Source organism: Pinus tabuliformis, chromosome 4_1 (genome assembly GCF_031772625.1).
Source record: "Pinus tabuliformis cultivar Carrire ecotype Pingquan chromosome 4_1, CPIR1, whole genome shotgun sequence".
Classification (NCBI taxonomy): domain Eukaryota; kingdom Viridiplantae; phylum Streptophyta; class Pinopsida; order Pinales; family Pinaceae; genus Pinus; species Pinus tabuliformis.
In genome coordinates this window covers 955,595,645-955,613,917 of record NC_142303.1, presented here as the reverse complement: position 1 = coordinate 955,613,917, position 18,273 = coordinate 955,595,645, and positions in this window count along the sequence as shown.

Sequence of the window (18,273 nt, the reverse complement as noted above, 5' to 3'; positions counted from 1 at the left end):
TTCACTATGGGAAACTAAGGATCCTTAGCAGATCAAGGATAAAAACATCATTTGGATCTTGGTGGAGATGAACGTGCACATGGCCATCAACCACAAGCCACAGTTGTCACCTACTGTCTTTGATAAATTGTAGTCGTACGTTGAATTCAAGGCTGATTTCTACCACATATCAATAAGGGCGTGAAAGGACCCCAATCAGAAGTGGCACGACTTGCCCTACTTGGCGATGAATGATACAATTAAAGCAGTCATTAATAGCTGGCCGATAGAATGGCACACTACGTTGGACTTGACTGCGAGATCTAGCAAGATAGCCGTGTAGTGAAAGAAGGAAGAAGCCAAGCTCAAGATGGAGTAGTTGGCTGAGAAAAGTAGAAATAAGGCTGACGATAAGGCTAAGGTAAACTGCGCTGCCACACAAGAGATAGGCGAACAGATGGGAGGAGAGGAGCGTGGATCTGACAAAGAGAAGCCACCCTCCCTAGAGGTAGAGGAAGAAGAGGACGATCAGACAAAGAAAGGAGGAATAGACTCGCAGATGCCTCCATTCCATATCAAGCATCCAAGGGGACAAGAAAAAGTAGGGCCGTGAAAGAATTCCAAGGCCAGCAAGACATTCATGGATCTAATCACCCTAACAGGGGGGGATCTGAATGACATTAGAGATATAGTGTGGGATACCACCGTGGAATTGTTGTAGCAGTTTGAGCAGCAGTAGCAATAAGCGTTGGGGGCCATTCAGGTGAATCTGTGAGAGTTGTAGATTCGGGCATCACAGACCGACACGACACCCACCAGTTTGGCCATTAGAACTTCGTAAGCCGTCAGGATGTTGCGCGCGAGGGACTCCCGAGCCATAGTGCTGCCAGATGGAGCACTAAAAATAGAGACCGAAGCTGACAGGCCCACTGTCAGCACCCTCAAGGGAGTAGGTCTGAACTTGGCAGTGCTTCCTAGTGAGTTGCTCCACCTGTTGCAGGATGGGGTGATCGCAGAACTGAGGGCCCATGAACGACGCGCTTTGTAGGTGATCAGCGAGCAGAAGATTAACAATGCTCAGATGGCCATACAACAAGATTCTTCCTTCTCCACTACAAACGATGTGACCAATAAGGACAAGCGCATATTCCAAGTCATGGAGGAAGCATACGGAATGGTCCCAGATTTGGCCATTCCTAAGGATGAGCTAGTAGATGTGCGTGTTCGCAAACTCGCTACGAGGGTGCGCAACACCCGCACAAATTTGGCAAAGGTTTAGGTGGAGATGAACCTCCAAATTGGAGAGTTGCAGTTGAAGGCCCAACGTTCAACTCCACCAGAAGTCAAGGAGTAGTGTGCGACTTCTATAACAAAGACAATAGCGACAGTAGAAAGTGCAGTGACGAACTACACAACGTTTTTCAAACAGCCATTCGAAGTAATAACCAGCCTACAAGAAGACCTTACTATGCAAAGCTTGGAAACAGAGGCATGAGAGCTGCAGCAATGCTACGACAAGGTAAAATGGATAATGCGTACTGTTTCCCTCACACAGAGACTCGTGAAGCTGCAGAAGGCCAAGGCATTGAAGGAACAGGTAGATGCAGCTCAGCACAAATAGGCAGTGTTGGAGGCACGCTTGAAGCCTTGGTTGCACAAGGCCTACTTGATGAAAGACTCCATTGAATGAAAGCTAGCAAGTCTGCAAGAGACTCAGTAGAAGCTTCAGGCTGATAGTGCAGGGCCAACGACAGAGTAGTTGGTCAAGGAGATAAAGCAGGCAGTCACACAGTGCACTACCGAGGTAGTAGTCGTACAGTTCGAGCTGGGGGTATTCACACCAAGGTATCCATACCTGCAGAGTGACTCGAGGGTGAGTCACCATTTTTGTGGAACGGGTTCCCCCAAGAGTCATTTTTACAGCTAAAAGCCCATGTTTTGGGGCGAAACACCCAAATTTTGTAATAAAGATGTAAAGTCTCCGCATTTTTTGGTCACAAAGCACGAAGATGTCAAGAGTCATAAAGGGTGGTCTGCCCTTTTTTTGTAAAGTCTCATGTCAACTGTAAAGATCTACCCATGGTCCGCGGACCATGGGATTATATGAAATGGGAAGTAATTAAGTTAAAAAGGGGAAGAAAAGAAGAGAGTTTTTTGGAAAAAAGTTCTAAGTGTTCTCGGGTCTTAGTGTAGGTAGAGACTCTACAACTGAGTGCACAAAGGCCTAGGGTGGATGTCCGTAGGTAAGTGCACGGACCCCTGTAGCTGTGTGCGTAGGGAGGATAGACTCTATAATGAGCTTTAGATATCAATAAAGAGAAGTATTCTTCAATCACTGTGTATTTTGTCTATGTTTAATGCATCTGATTATATTATATTACGATCTGGGTTTACATTATAATGCTTATTTGATGTGTGAATCTATTTGATTATATCTGTTAATTGAATGAAAGCAAGAATATAGGTTTACGCAAAGATAAGTGTAAATGCATGGTAGATTAGGTAACACTTAAGATAACTTGAGAACTTATACAATAACGTAGCCACAGAGATGCGTAAGTGCCTAGACCTCTAGTTAGGGCTGCGCGAAGATTAGTTAGATTGTTGGCTTATTGGGGCCTGACCTAGGTTCAGAGTTAATTAGCCAAACAAATCCATGTACTACTGACCCTCATGGCAACAGTCCACGGAGTGCAGACTGAGGTCTCACCTGAAGTAGTATGGGGGGGTGTCGGAACCAGGTTTCCGCACCCTTGAGATGTCTGAGGGTTTGATTTGGTCCAACTAAGAGTCTCTTCGCACAGGTTACTTCGCGCACTTTTCTGGCCTTTGCGCCCTAATATATTCACCTTTGTGCAGCCCTAACTAGGGGTTGTGGGGCTTTCACACTGCTGGAGCAGTGATCTGCACTATTTCCCTAAGTCACACCTGAAGTTTTACTTATCTTCTTACACCAGTTAGTTATCTTCGCGTAAATGGATGCCTAATGTTATATTTACTTATACAACACATCCATATGATTTCGCACAAAAAACAAACAGTAAACTTGTAATTCATACCCAATAATACATAAAATAGGAAAAGATACACAAAAATATGGTAAAACTTCTCTTTATTAATGCTTCTAATGGTTACAGACTCGACCTGCTCTATGCACTCAGTTGCACGTGTCCGTGCACTCAGCTGTGGACTACTAGGCCTCTACACACTCAGCTACAGAGCCTTCTCCTACTCTACAACCCAAAGACACGATTTACACTCGACTCACTGCTTCATCAATTCCTTAGACTTGTCATGATTCATTCGTTTTATTGTTTTCTACACTTAGAGCCTCGCTCTATTTATACAATCCCATGGTCTATGGACCATGGGTAGATCTTTCAAACTGACAGTAAATTACACAAACAAGGGTGAACAACCCTATGACTCTATTATTACTTCGTGCTCTATGCCCACAATTCACAGAGTCTTTACAATGGACTTAGTCAAACTTGGGCTTTAAGCCCCACAACATGCCTTAGGGGGATTCCACGCCCAACAAGCCCCCAATACAAACATCATGACTTGCCCTCGAGTCACTCTGTTAGTGTGGAGATCTTCACACAAAGACCTTCCAACTCTACTCAAACAGCTGCTAGGTTGGCAGCGCACTGAGCGGCTGCCTGCTGGATCTCCTGTACACATTGTTCTGAGGCTGCGGTGTCAGAATTGCTTCCCTAGATATGTTCTTGCGTCCCCTGCATTTGTTTATATTCCCACACCTGCTTCCGGCTACTTGGAGCGTGAAGACTGTGCTTTTGTCAGCTAGTTAGATAGCCGGACCACCCATGTATGGCTTCAATCGACTGCCATTCACTTTGCCTGGGAAAGGTTCTCCTTTTAGCTTTACCAGCTGCACCGTGCGTCCGTCTATGACCTCCTGAACAACATATGGTCCCAGCCAATGCATTCTGAACTTCCCTAGGAATTTATCAAACTTACTGTTATACAGTAACTCTAAGTCATTTACCTTGAAGGTGCACAACTTAATATGGCGATCGTGCCAGGCCTTTTCGTGTTGCTTTTGTACCTGCTGATGGAAGCCAGCTAGGAATCGTTCCTCCTCAAGTTCTTCCAACTGCGCAAGCCTCTCTTCCAGGGCTCTGCGAGCCGTCATATCTACCGACACTGCTATGCGCGGACTAGGAATTTTATACTCTATGGGGATTACAATGTTCACTCCGTACTCCAGCCTTGGAGGTGTATGCTTCGTCAGTTTCTTTCACGTTGTACTATAAGCCCATAGAACCATTGGTACACGTAGGTCCCAATTAGTCCACTATACATCATATACCTTGTTCTGTGCTTTGCGTACTTCATTAAAATTTTCTGCATGGATAACCTTCTTCACACTCGTTCTTTCCATACTTCATTGTTCCAACCAGAGGGGTTGTTCGCGCAATTGCCTTGCCCGCACATGCTTACTGATCGTGTCCCCTAATGTGAAGTCTGTGTCCATCCGCACAGGTTTTTTTACACATGCCTGTATCCATCTGGAAAAATGCGTGCGTGGCTCGTTTCATCTGGAAATCTTGTCTATTAATTGCATCTGAGGTTTTCCAAACCATATGCGCATCATTTTCCTGCATTCGCACCAATCCTCAAAGTTTCCTTGGTGCATACCCCACCACCTCGTAGGTGTAGTACACAGTACCCACTTCAAAGCCTCGAAACGTTGCTGTTCTGGCACCTCCCTTTTGAATCTATTCAAGAAGGCATCTACCTCGCTTAACCCATCATGGGTAGGTAGATCCCTTACCTCTGTCATTATGCAGGGCAGCGATCTCATCATCATGTTACAATTCAGCGTGGTTACCTCATGTAACTGGTTCTACCATCGTTCTATCTCCTTGTCAGGATTCGATGTACAGGAGCTTTCGAGCTCCCAAGAGATTCATCCATTTGCGATGGGATTTACCCAGTCTTTCTCTCGCGTGGTTATCTTTTAGATGTAGTCCAAGTCGTCATTGCTTTCATAGTCATGCACTGGCTCCATGTAGCGCAATCCTTCTGCAAGGTCCAACGGTACTAATACATGCAGAGACTTTTTCTCAAAAATCATCTTGTGCTTCTTCAGGTTTATCACCCCATTCATGTCAGTGGCCCAATATATCCCTAATAGCGAATGGTAGGGATTGTTATCATCAACAATCTCTATCACTTCAAAATCTGCTAGTGCACTTGCTCCTTCAATATCTACGGTGATTCCCTGCAAACTTCCCATAGGTAGGATCTTTTGCTAGTTCACCATTCGCAGTTGGATAGGAGACCATTGCAGCATAGGCTTTCCAATGTGCTCCCATGTCTACTTTGGCAGAACATTCACATCCGATCCTAGGTCCATAATCACTTGGTCCATCTCATATTCCCCAATCTGTGCAGTCAATCTCATCTCTCTTCCCCTCCTCGTCGCGTGCTTTCCAATCTTCCGGACGACGCGCAATTCTCCAGGCACAATCCCATCGCATCTATTTATGAGTTCCTGTAGTCCCTTTACAACCTTGTTGTCACGAAACAGCTTCATGCATGTTTCTAGGAACATTGTGAGCATCGATGGGTCAATTTCCAGCTATGGTTTATCTTTTCTTTATGAAATAGAGGCATCAGCGAAGCTCTTCCTAGCTTCCATGAAGATTTCCTTAGCGCGCTCCAAATCAAACTCTAGTTTTTTCGTCGAAGCCTTGCAAACCCAAGTACTATTTTTAGGTTTTTTTCCTTTGTCATCCCCTTTTGTAATTCCACTTAAGAGCACAATGTTCACATTAGGGTCTTCCTCGTGTGGCTCAGACCTCATCATTTGCAGGTTCTGAGTCGGGGGAAGTTAGAGCGCTCCCTTGTCGCACAACCTTGCTATCAGTGTGGGACAATCCTCTGTCTCATGATCAAACAAGGTACAATACAAGCATGATGGACACGTCATATTTGTACAATCACAGGCATAATGTCTTGGCCCTCCGTAATTGTAACATATTAGTTGTGCACGACCTCTTTAGGTCCTCCTCCACCTCGGCCTCGTCTGCGCCCGTGAAATCCAGTTCACATCATCCCTGCGTTCTGGTCAAGGGGCCGCATTTCGGCCTGAACTTTGTAGGTGGGAGTCCTATCCATCATCAGTTCATAGCTTCTGCAGGTGTGCTCATCATGTCCCACTGATCTACAAAAATTACAAAACAGTTGTTGTGAATTCTGCATGTACTTCTGCAATAAATGGCAGTTGTTCATAGCATGTTTCCTCCTATTTGACAAATCGTGCACCATAGCGCAGGCATCACGCTAGGTCCTGCTTGTGCCTCTAGTCTTAACGACATTGGTCCTCCTCTCGCGAGGTAATTCACAAACACTGGGCAGTGGTCCTTGTCATGACCCTAACCCTTACATTTAACACACCATACCTCGTTGCGCACTTCCGGGCAAGATGTCCTGTCGTGTTTCATACTCTGCATCTCAAAGCACAAGTTTTTCAACTGCACATGGATCTGCTAAATCCTAGGTTAGGATCCTATATCGAGGTCTCATGCAGTCTCATCGTGATCTCCAAGGCCTCGGCCTGAGTTCTTAGCCTCTATTGTGATAACGTGTTCCTTAAATGTGGCATTAGCAATGCTAAACCATTTGCGGTGTTGTCCATCTGTCAAAGTCATGTTAGCTTCGTGAATTGTGCACTTCAGTCTCTAATCCAACTCTCAAGGGGTCTCGCCTGGTAGCATTGTGATCTCCTTGAACCCAATGATCAACTGTGCCTCTGACTTCAGTCTACTAAATTCTTTGTTCAAATTAGTTTGGATATCCACGATCCCCCCATTCGGATTGTCATTGGAGTGCTTAATTTACCAGGTCAGCGCACAATCTTGTAGAGCACAGACCAATGTTGCTTTCTTTATATTGTCATCCATAACTCCCTACGCTTCCAATAAAGCTTTTATCATGAACCAAAACTGGTCCAGATCTTCATTTATTACTCCCTTGAACATTGGTAATTTTATCGCGCTTGCCATATTGACTCGTAGTGGTGGTGGAGGTGGTATGGGCAAAGATGGGGGTGAAGACGATGAAACTAGAAGTGGTGTGGGTGGGGGTGGTATGTGTAGAATCCTCTGCCTTATCAAATTGATCTCACTTCTTGGTGAGACCTTCGTGAGCTCTTCCTCGTCCCCTCGCAGAGGTGAAATCAAGGGGCTAGTTTCTAGTTCTACACTACCTTTGTTTCTGTAAATTCTCCCACTTCACATAGACCCAAACATCAATGTATTCGCATAACCCGCTTTTCACACAATAGCATTTTAATCCAAGTGTTCAAAGACTTAACGTACTTACCTTGCGGTCCTTTGAGGAAGCGTCACTCTGCCTCTCTATAGCTGGCTAAAGTATCTACCATGAACTCAATGATGAATCCTCCTATAATTCGATCGATCCAGTGATCAACAGCGTGTGCTATATTATCCTCCGATGCTTCCAATCTAAGCACCAATTCTGGAGTCCACACAATAGTTATATCGAGCTTGCACTTGGCTATCTGCTAGCTTTGTGATCCACTCATACAGCTCAGTAGAGAAAGATGCGAAGAAAATTTCGTGGATCTCTATGTACAAGTAGCAGTATAACCACTCTTATTTTGATAGTCACAAATTCCTATTCTCCTGCACCACAAACTCATGAATCTTCCTATCCAACCAATATTCAATTTATTTCTTAGTTGGATTGTGGTGATACAACACTAGACATCTCTATGCAGATCCCGATCCTGGCAATGGAGCCATTTGTTGGCTTGTTGGGGCCTGACCCAGGTTAGGAGTTAATTAGCCAAAAAAATCCCTGTACTACTGGCCCTTTCGGCAACAGTCCACAAAGCACGGACAGAGGTCTCACCCGAAGTAGTATGGGGGGGTGCTGGAACCTGTTTTCTACACCCTTGAGATGTCTGAGGGTTTGATTTTGTCCAACTAAGAGTCTCTTCGTGCAGGTTACTTCGTGCACTTCCCTGGCCTTCGCGCCCTGATATTTCGCCTTCGTGCAGCCCTAACGAGCGGCTACGGGGCTTTTGCACTGATGGAGCAGCGATCTGCACTATTTTCCTCAGTCACACCCGAGGTTTGACTTATCTTCTTACACCAATTAGTTATCTTCACATAAGCAAATGCCTTATGTTATATTTACTTATATAGCACATTCATATGATTTCGCGCAGCAAATAAACAATAAACTTGTAATTCATACCTAATAATACATAAAACATGAAAAGATACACATAAATATGGTAAAACTTCTCTTTACTAATGCTTCCAACAGTTACAGACTCGACCTGCCCTGTGCACTCAGTTGCAGGGGTCCACGCACTCAATTGTAGACTACTAGGCTTCTACACACTCAGATGCAGAGCCTTCTCCTACTCTATGACCCAAAGACACGATTTACACTCGACTCACTGCTTCATCAATTCCTTAGACTCATCATGTTTCCTTCATTTTACTGTTTTCTACACTTAGAGCCTCACCCTATTTATACAATCCCATGGTCCGCAGACCATGGGTAGATCTTTCAAACCAACATTACATTACACAAACAAGGGCGGTCAACCCTATGACTCTATTATTACTTTTCACTCCGCGCCCACAATTCGCAGAGTCTTTACAACGGACTTAGTCAAAACTTGGGCTTTAAGCCCCAAAACATGCCTTGGGGGGATTCCACGCCCAACACGGATACCTTCGTGGAGGTACTGAAGGACGGAAGAAAAGGAACATTGATAAGCCCTAAAGGCTTATCGATCTACATGAAGGCAAGATCAGGAAGTGTAGGTAGACATCACAACCATTTGAGGGTGCAGAAACTTGGTTCCTGCATCCCCCCATATTGCTTCAGGTGATACTTTGGTCCGCACTCTATGGGCTAATGTCGAAAGGGCTAGTAATGTAGGGATTTTCCTGGCTAACTAATGTTTAACTTGAGTCAGGGCCCATCAAGCCAACACCTATCTCTCTGAATTTGGAACAACCTCACCCCCGAGGAAGAGATTAATGTTTATGGAATTTCTCATCCTCCTCTTGACTTGTTACGTAATAATATTGTGGGCGTAAATGGTTCAAATGATGAACAATGTTTTCTGGGAAACGGATCTGATGGTCTTGCTTCTAAATCCCTCATACATTCTTTTGGTCTCGAATCTAAAAATTACATAACATCTCTTCCTGTTAATGGAACCCCAATCGAGCTCATTCAACATACATCTCCCCATATTCTAGGATCCCATTCACATGCGCATGTTGGCTTTGGCCTTGTCTCAAGTAAATTTGATTGTCCTATCAAATCCACGGACCACATCATGCCTGTAAATCTGTCTTTCTCTTTGGTGAACATAAATAGATAGGATGTGAGTCCGGGTCTTATCAGTGCTCCTTCATATGACCCTGTGCATCCATTCTTCCCTGATTTAGCCCATGGGTCTACTGCACTGGTGGTTCCTTCAGATCATTCATATCTTTATCTTGCTCGCATTGATTGCAATCATGTACATCGGGGTGAGGTTTCACAATCAAAGGATGCAGAGTCTAAATCCCTTATGCTTGATCTTTGCCACTCTTAGTCTTTAACAGGTGAAGAAGAGGGCGTTGCATCTCGTCCATCTCGAGTTGGTTCCCTCATTAATCCCTCTTCACCCCCAAGCCAAGAGGAGCCTTATGTATCAGATACCCAACTTGATCAAACTGGTGGTTTCAACAATTCTCATTTTACCAAAATGTATTCGCTCATGCCTCTGGTGATTATCCTACATATCCATCTATTGATCCTACGAAGCCACCAGAATTTTCTGACCCACCTTTCGAACATTGAGGGACTCATCAGGAAGTTGAGGCACTTCATCTTCCACTGATGGTTATGTTAGGTTCTCACTTTCCTGGTGAGACCCCTAAACCAAGCAGGAGTAGGGTTTCTAAAATTAGAGTTTTTTCACATCACGCTCCTCTCAACATCATCTCACTGAACGCAAGCTCATCTTGGAAACCCTCTGATTCGAGTAATGTCTATTTAATCGAATCTTTCCATCACCTTTTGACTGATGCACATCAACCTCTATACCCTAATTCATTTGTTGAAGGGAGTTCTTTGGCCATTGTTTCGAATCTTTTTTATTGTCTCCCAACCCACATAGTCTATCAACATACACAATAAAATGATGTCTTACAATCTCCTATAGGGGAAGGGGAAAATCTCCCTACCTCCCCTCTACCTGAGACTCTTTTGGTTGATTCAATTCATTTCTAGGAATCTAAAGAATTTGATATGTCAAGCTATCAATCTATAAATATTCAGACAATGAATCCCATCCACAATATTTTAACTAATAGTTGTCTGGTCACAACCAAAAATAACCATATACACCCATCTATAAATCCTATGAAGCTACCAATATTGGATGGTGTGTCGTTTGAAGGTTTAGAGGTCGGCCAGGACGATGAGGCACTTCAGCTTTCGTTGATGGTTATTCCAGGTCCTCATATCCTTGACATAGTCCATGAACAATTTCAAACTAGGGTTTCTGAAATTAGGGTTTATGTGTTTGAATCCTCAGGGATCTCAGTTACACCCAACAGAGGCCCCTCTTTTTAGGGTTATCAAGTTGATCATCCTCTACATCATGATAGGGTTACTGATTGGATTAATCTGGCATATTCCTTTACTAGCTGGCAACATCTTGCTTTACTTGCATTAGATTTAGGGTTAAGCATAAACAGATGTATGTTATGGCTAGATGACTATAAATTTCATGCATGTGGTTCGGTTTACCAGGATTGGGTTGCAGTTTTTCTTAAAATGTATTCTCTGACACGTTTCCTGTAAGTGGACAAGATGTTCTTTCTGTTGTGCATGATTTACAGGTAACCATGCTATTTTTTACACAACTCTTCCCAAAAATTACTCATGCGGTGGCTGTATTGGAAGTTTGATTTCACATAACCAGACCTATGCTTTGGTTAATTTAGGATTTAGGGGTTAAACTAGTTAGGTTTTAGCTTTGCTTATCAATTGGCTGATTATAATTTTCTTATGATTTAAATTTGTCATGTTTCATTTTCTTTATTGTAGGTAGTTAGTTCCCTTCTTATTTCTTCTACACTCATGTCCTTGCATTTGTTTGTTGTTGAATTGCATTCATGAAATCTCTACATACACATTGCATTGGTCCTTTAATGGAAATTAGTTGATCTCTTCTGCACATAGCATTACATTGGGTCATTAACCGTGTCTGTTGCATTGCATCATACACTTGCCTTCTCACTTGGCACACACTCACCTTTGACCTAACCTGGAATTTTCACCTATGTTGCATGTCGCTGCATGAGCCTTCATGAACCTGAAGATTCCAAAGTTGTGGGTCTATGAATAGCTTTCTCACACCTTTGGCTCTTACTCCAAGTGCATTGCTTCAACCTCTTCACACCAGTTTGTAAACCCTAGGAGAGTTTCCTGGTCACCTGGCCCTAGAACTAAAACCCTAGCCCTGTGATTGTGTGAAGTTGTGATGGTTACGCCAATGGGTAGCCTCTCTTAGAGCTAGTCATCAAATTTGCATCCTGAATATCTCTCCTACGAGTCAAATTTATTAACAGGGAAAATATGAACAAATTTCTCATGGGGAACCCTAATCTATTTAAATGACCTATACCCATAACCTGAACCTAGTGCCCAGCGTGGTCTTGATTTTTTCAATGACTTGTGTCCTTTTTCACTTGCTGACTGGAAATGCGATGTGAAAACTTGGCATGAGGGCAAAAGTAAATCAGGATATCTCTTAGTTTCTATCAAACAAGAAACAACCTCTCTTTCTCTTGAAATAAGTCAGGATCCCTCATCTACTCTGGCGCAATGAATGCCTCGAAATAAGTGCAAATGCACATGTAAAAGAAAATGAAACCAAATAAAGGGTAAAGGATCGAGAAGGGTTTTCTGCGCAGAGAGGTAATGCAACAACTCCATCGAGGTACTAACCAGGCTCGCTGGCAGCAGATCAATGTTTGTGATTTCTTGAAGTGACTCAACCGGGGTACTGTCCTGGCCCGCTGGTAGTGGAGCAACACCAGGAAATTAATTTTAAAATTCTGAATACAATAAGCCATCTGCCCTATTCTTTGCATCATCATCAACTTCTGGTATGTGTGAACTATCAATGGGGTGTTTACAGACTGGCAAGACCTAGCTGAGTCATGAGGGAAGGCATATCTGCAAAGGTCGTGGCCATGTAAGAGGTGCCCATAGCGTTTTTTTCAATATTCCCTGGCATCATTATTTGCACTCAGACTACTACAGGGGTGTTGACAGAGATATTGGATTCTACCAATGGTTCTCCAATTGTTTTAGCCACTACAACACCACCCAAAATTTTGGGTACCCCAGCACTCACCTCGAAGCATGATCACACATATGCATAAGGGTTTGTGGCAGTAACACTACTTTGTCTTGGTCCTCCTCCCCTCGAGTGCATTAAGATTCCTAAAATTGCCATCTTACTCTGTGCCCTTGAATCTATAGCTACACCATTGCTTTTGCATCATATAAATTACTTGCAATCCATAAGTCTAGTAAGGTGCCTAAATGTTGTGTTGATTTTACGTTTCAAGCATCGCTTGTTTTACTTGTATAATTTAGTTGCAATTGTTTACTATCACCTCCTCATGGTTTTAATTATTTATCCCTTTTTCTTTGCAGGGATTTAAATGGAGCATAAGAGATATTATATGGGCACCACAGGTTCTAAACTCTGATAGGGGTGTCCTTGTTATGAAACCAGCTCAAGGAAAGATAGAAAAGATAGATCAACGCCTTAGAATTCAGCCTCTTCGAGGGGGCAACCTCCTTTACATTACATAAATGAACAATTCTTGGATTATTCAGATGACAAAACCTCCTTTCTATATATAGGAGTCTAAGGAGTCACAATAGAATCCAGCCGACCTAACAATAATAATATAAAGCCACAAAAATAACAATAGAGGGATTCTATGGGGCACAGTAATAACAATATGGGGGCAATAGGGGCACAACAATATTAATAAGGGGTATAACTACAATAGTAATGGGGTAATCACTAGTATTATAGGGACCCAACATGCCCCTCGCCTTCAAAAAAGTGTTGTCCTCAATGCTTGAGTAGTTATGGATACTTCTGAATAAAATTCTCATCCTCCCATGTGGAATCTTCAGCGGATAAGTTCTTCCACTTGATAAGATACTCTAAAATTGATCAATTTCGTAGCTGCCGAATTCTTGTTTCTATGACTGATTCTGGTTCCAATATAATTTTTCCTTCCTCGTCAAGTTCTGGCAATATTGTTTGAACTGGGAGCTTTTCGCCTATAACCTTCTTTAAACATGAAACATGGAAAACTGGGTGCAATCGAGAAGCTGCAGGAAGCTCCAATTTGTATGCCATAGTACCAATATTTTGCAACACCTTGTACGGACCATAATACTTTGGTGATAATTTATTATCCTTCTTAGCTTGCTTGAGGGACATTTGCTTATATGGTTGTATCCGTAGGAATACCCAATCACCTACATCAAAACTTCTTTCACTGCGATGTTGATTTGCCTGTTGTTTCATTCTATTCTGTGCCAACACGAGGTTATCCTTTAAGAGTTGGAGGACTTGTTTTTGATGTTCAATGTGATGTTCCACTGCCTGAACCTTAGAATTTTCTCTTAAATATGATGTGATGGATGGTGGTTGATACCCATAAAGTGCCATAAATGGGGTCATTTTTGTTGCTGTATGGAAGGAAGTGTTATACCACCATTCAGCCAGAGGCAACCATTTGACCCATTGTGTTTGTTTATCAAATACAAAGCAACGAAGATATCCTTCCAAACATTTGTTTACTATCTCAGTTTTCCCATCAGATTGAGGATGATAAGATGAGATATGAGCTAACTGAGTACCAAGACAAGAAAATAATTCTGTCCAAAAATTTCCAGTGAAAATGGGATCTCTGTCACTTACAATAATCTTTGGGTTTCCATGTAGCTTTTGAATTGTTTCCATAAATGTAGTAGAAACCGTACTGGCTTTAAATGGATGTGATAATGCACAAAAGTGTGCGTACTTGGTGTCAACTACCACCATGATGACACTCTTTCCCTCAGACTTGGGTAAACCTGTGATAAAATCCATTGAAACCTCCTCCCAACGTTGGCTTGGAATGGATAAAGGTTGTAATAGACCCGGTGTCTTAATTGTTTCAACTTTATTTTGTTGGAAAACCAAACATTCTGCCACAAACTTTTGAATATCTGATTTAAGGCCATCCCAAAAAAATTCCTTCTTAACCCTGTGGTAAGTTTTTAAAAATCCTGAGTGCCCTCCTAAGGGAGAAGTGTGCAATTCCATAAGAATCTTTTGTTTTAGCTGGGAATTCTTACAGAGGTATAAGCGATCTTTGTACCATAACGAATCATTTTTCCAGCTAAATGTATCAGACGTACTGGAATCTTGTTGTAGCTTTCGAATAAGTGCCCACACTTCTTCGTCATTCTTCCATTCCTCCCTTGCTTCTTTTATCCAATCTGGTTGGATAATAGAAATGGCGCACAACAATGCTTCCACATCCTCATCCTTTCTTGAGAGTGCATCTGCCACCACATTTTGCTTCCCTTTTTGTAGATGATTTCAAAGTCATAACCCAACATCTTTGTGACCCACTTTTGTTGCTCTTCAGAGGATAATCTTTGTTCTAAAAAGTATTTAAGGCTATCATGATCCGTTTTTACCTTGAAGTGTCTTCCCATTAGGTAGGGTCGCCATTTCTTAAGTGCATGGAGTATTGCCAACATTTCCTTCTCATAAATAGCTTTGCTTAAAAACTTTCCCTTGATTGGACGACTTTCAAAAGCAATGGGTCTTTCATCTTGCATTAGAACAACACCAATTCCATTTCCTGAAGCATCACATTCCACAATAAAGGTTTTTGTGAAGTCTGGTGTAGCTAAGACCGGTGCTTGGCACATTGCCTCTTTAAGATGTTCAAAGGCCTTTGTTGCTTCCAGAGTCCATGAAAATGCATCTTTCTTCAATAATGTTGTTAGAGGTGCTGCTATTCTCCCATAATTCTTAACAAACTTGCGATAATACCCTGTCAACCCAAGAAATCCTCGCAGATGCTTTATGGATGTGGGGATTTTCCATTCCTTAATGGCTTTAATTTTGCTAGGGTCTACCTTAACTCCTTCATGAGATACAATATGACCCAAATATTCCACCTCCTGGACTCCAAAGAAACATTTGGATATTTTTGCATATAATTGTTTCTCCTCCAATAGTTGTAGCACCCTGTCAACATGTTCAACATGATCCTTCCAAGACTTGTTGTAGATTAGTATATCATCAAAAAATACTAACACAAATTTTCTAAGGAATGGTTTGAAAATTGAATTCATCAAACCTTGAAATGTTGAAGGTGCATTGGTAAGGCCAAAAGGCATGACCAAAAATTCATAATGACCCTCATGAGTTCTAAATGCTGTTTTTGGAATGTCTTCAATCTTCATTCTGATTTGATGATATCCTGAATGAAGATCCAACTTGGTGAAGTAAATTGATCCATGCAATTCATCCAGTAATTCATCAATGACAGGAATGGGGAACTTATCTTTAATAGTGAGCTTGTTGAGCTCCCTATAATCCGGACACATGCACCATGATCCATCCTTCTTGTGCACCAATACTACTGGAGCAGAGAAAGAACTTTGACTCGGTTGAATTATACCAGCCTCTAGCATTTCTGCAACCATACTTTCAATTTCACTCTTTTGGACATAGGGATATCTGTACGGCCTGATGTTTGGAGGAACACTTCCTGGAATCAGATGAATAGCATGATCATGATCACGCATAGGTGGGAGACCTTTGGGAGTCTCAAATACCTTGGAATGATTGTCCAGGACTTTTTGGAGATCTGGAGAAATAGATGATTCCGATGTGGAAACATCTAGCGAACATAATTGTGCAATTACACCTCTTTTCTCCTTTTTTAGAAGCTTTGTCATACCATTAGAGCTGATTATCTTTCCTGGTTTCCCTGCAATACCCCTTAATTCAACTTCCTTTCCTTCCGTAGAAAATTTGATGAAAAGTTTTTGAAAATTAAAAGCTATTGTACCCAAGGATTGTAGCCATTGGACTCCTAGTACAACATCAGCACCTCCCATTGGAATGGAAAGCATTGGGCTAGTCAATACATATTCTCCCATGGATAGCTTGATATTATGGCACTTTCCAGAGCAATTTATTGTTCCTCCATTTGCAATCATCACTTGACACTCTGGTGCTGGATATAGGAAGCAATTCAATTCTTTTGCTACCCTACAATGAATAAAATTGTGGGTGCTTCCTGAATCAATCAACACTATTACCTTTTTCTTCTTGATTTGTCCTTCTATCTTGATGGTTTGAGGAGTGGTAATTCCCACCAATGCATTACAAGATATGGTCGGATTTATTTTTTCTTCATCTAGGCTTTGTTCCTGGAATATATCCTCTTCTTTTGACCTTTCTTGCTCCTTTTCTTCTTCCTCTTCACAATCTATGTAGAATAATTTCTTCTCAACACACTTATGACCTTTAGTGTATTTGCTATCACAACTATAACAAAGCCCTTTTTCTCTTTTTTCTTCCAATTTTTGTGGTATCAACCTTATAGGTTGTGGAAGACTAGGGACAACAACGCTTCCGTCTTTATAGTTGTGAGTGGTATGCTTCCTGGTTGCCATAATTTTGCTTTCCATTTTTCTTGCTAACCTGAATGCCTTCTCTAATGAATTAGGTTCCCAAAGGCGAACATCATGTTGGATATTATCCTTTAAAGACCCTATGAACGCATCAATCCTATGCTCCTCTGGAATATCTTTTACCCTTATGTTCAATTTTTGGAACTCCTCAATGTGCTCCATTATTGAACCCTTTTGTTTGAGACTTATCAATTGGCTAAAAAAAGTGTTGCTTTTTGTATCCTCATAATGTGCTATCAATTCTTCCGTAAAAATTTCCCAAGTGATAAATTGTTTACAAGAGCAACGCCATTGATACCATACAAACTTATTTGGTTCCAAATATAAAGTTTCCATACGTACCTTTTGTGTGTTTTGCACATTATTGAGATCGAATAACTGCTCCATCTGTAATATCCATGTGGCGGGATCCTTGCCATCAAACTTCCTCATATCGATTTTTGGAATATTGTGAGTCTTTGATCCAAAATTAGAGTCTATGATATCATGATTAACATTTCTTTTGTTCGCATCATGAGTTTCCTTTACTACCTTTTCACCATTAGTAAGTATTTCTTGTAGAAAATTTGTCAAATCTGTCTTCATATCTGTCATGCCTGTCTTCAAGTTTGTGTTCAAATCTATCTTGAATTCTTCCATGTCTGTCTTCAAACCTGTCTTCTAATCATCCATCTTCACTTCCACGCCCTTTATCTTAGATTCCATGCCATTTATCTTAGCTTCTGTTAGCTTTTGTGAGCGTGAAATTTGTTGCACTTGTTCTTGTAATTTTGATATATCATGTAGCATTTCTTCCTCTTCTTCATGAGTCATGCTAGAGCTTTCAGGTTCCTTACTAGGTATTTGCATTTTCTTTCCTCGGGGCATCAGTTACCGATAATAATTCCTTCAAAATAATTTTCAAACCGGTCTTAAGAAAAAATTTAAGAAAATCTACACACCTTTTTCACTTTGTAGGAGCTCGATATTGCCTCTGATGTATCTCTGGAATTTTCGATCATATAGTTCTGAATTTGTGACCTTCAGTAGCCCTCTGTTTCCTCTTTCCAATGCCACAAGTCTGACCCAAATTGGATTCTCCAAGAAAGAGTTATGTGAAATCTCCCACAGTGACTTGGAACTTATAGACTAGTTCAGTAGAGCGAACTTGTACGACGTGCCACGAGTCACTGTTTCGACCTTTGGATCTGAAACATGCATACAAGAAACTATAGTCTGTCCTCTTTCTGTAACTTCTTATGAAATTTCAATCTGATCCCCAGAGAGAAAGTTATGACGATTTTCCCCAGGTCGCCTGTTTTGAATGTAATTCAGGAGTCTGCAAAAAGACTAACTTCCTCAGATCATATCTCTGCAAATATCACACGAAAAGCTCTGAAATTTAGACCCACGGTTCAGCGCGATTTCTTCTCAAATGGGTTTTTTTTTTGTGACTTCTGAAATGTCACAGAAAAAAGTTATAGCGAAAATTCCACGATG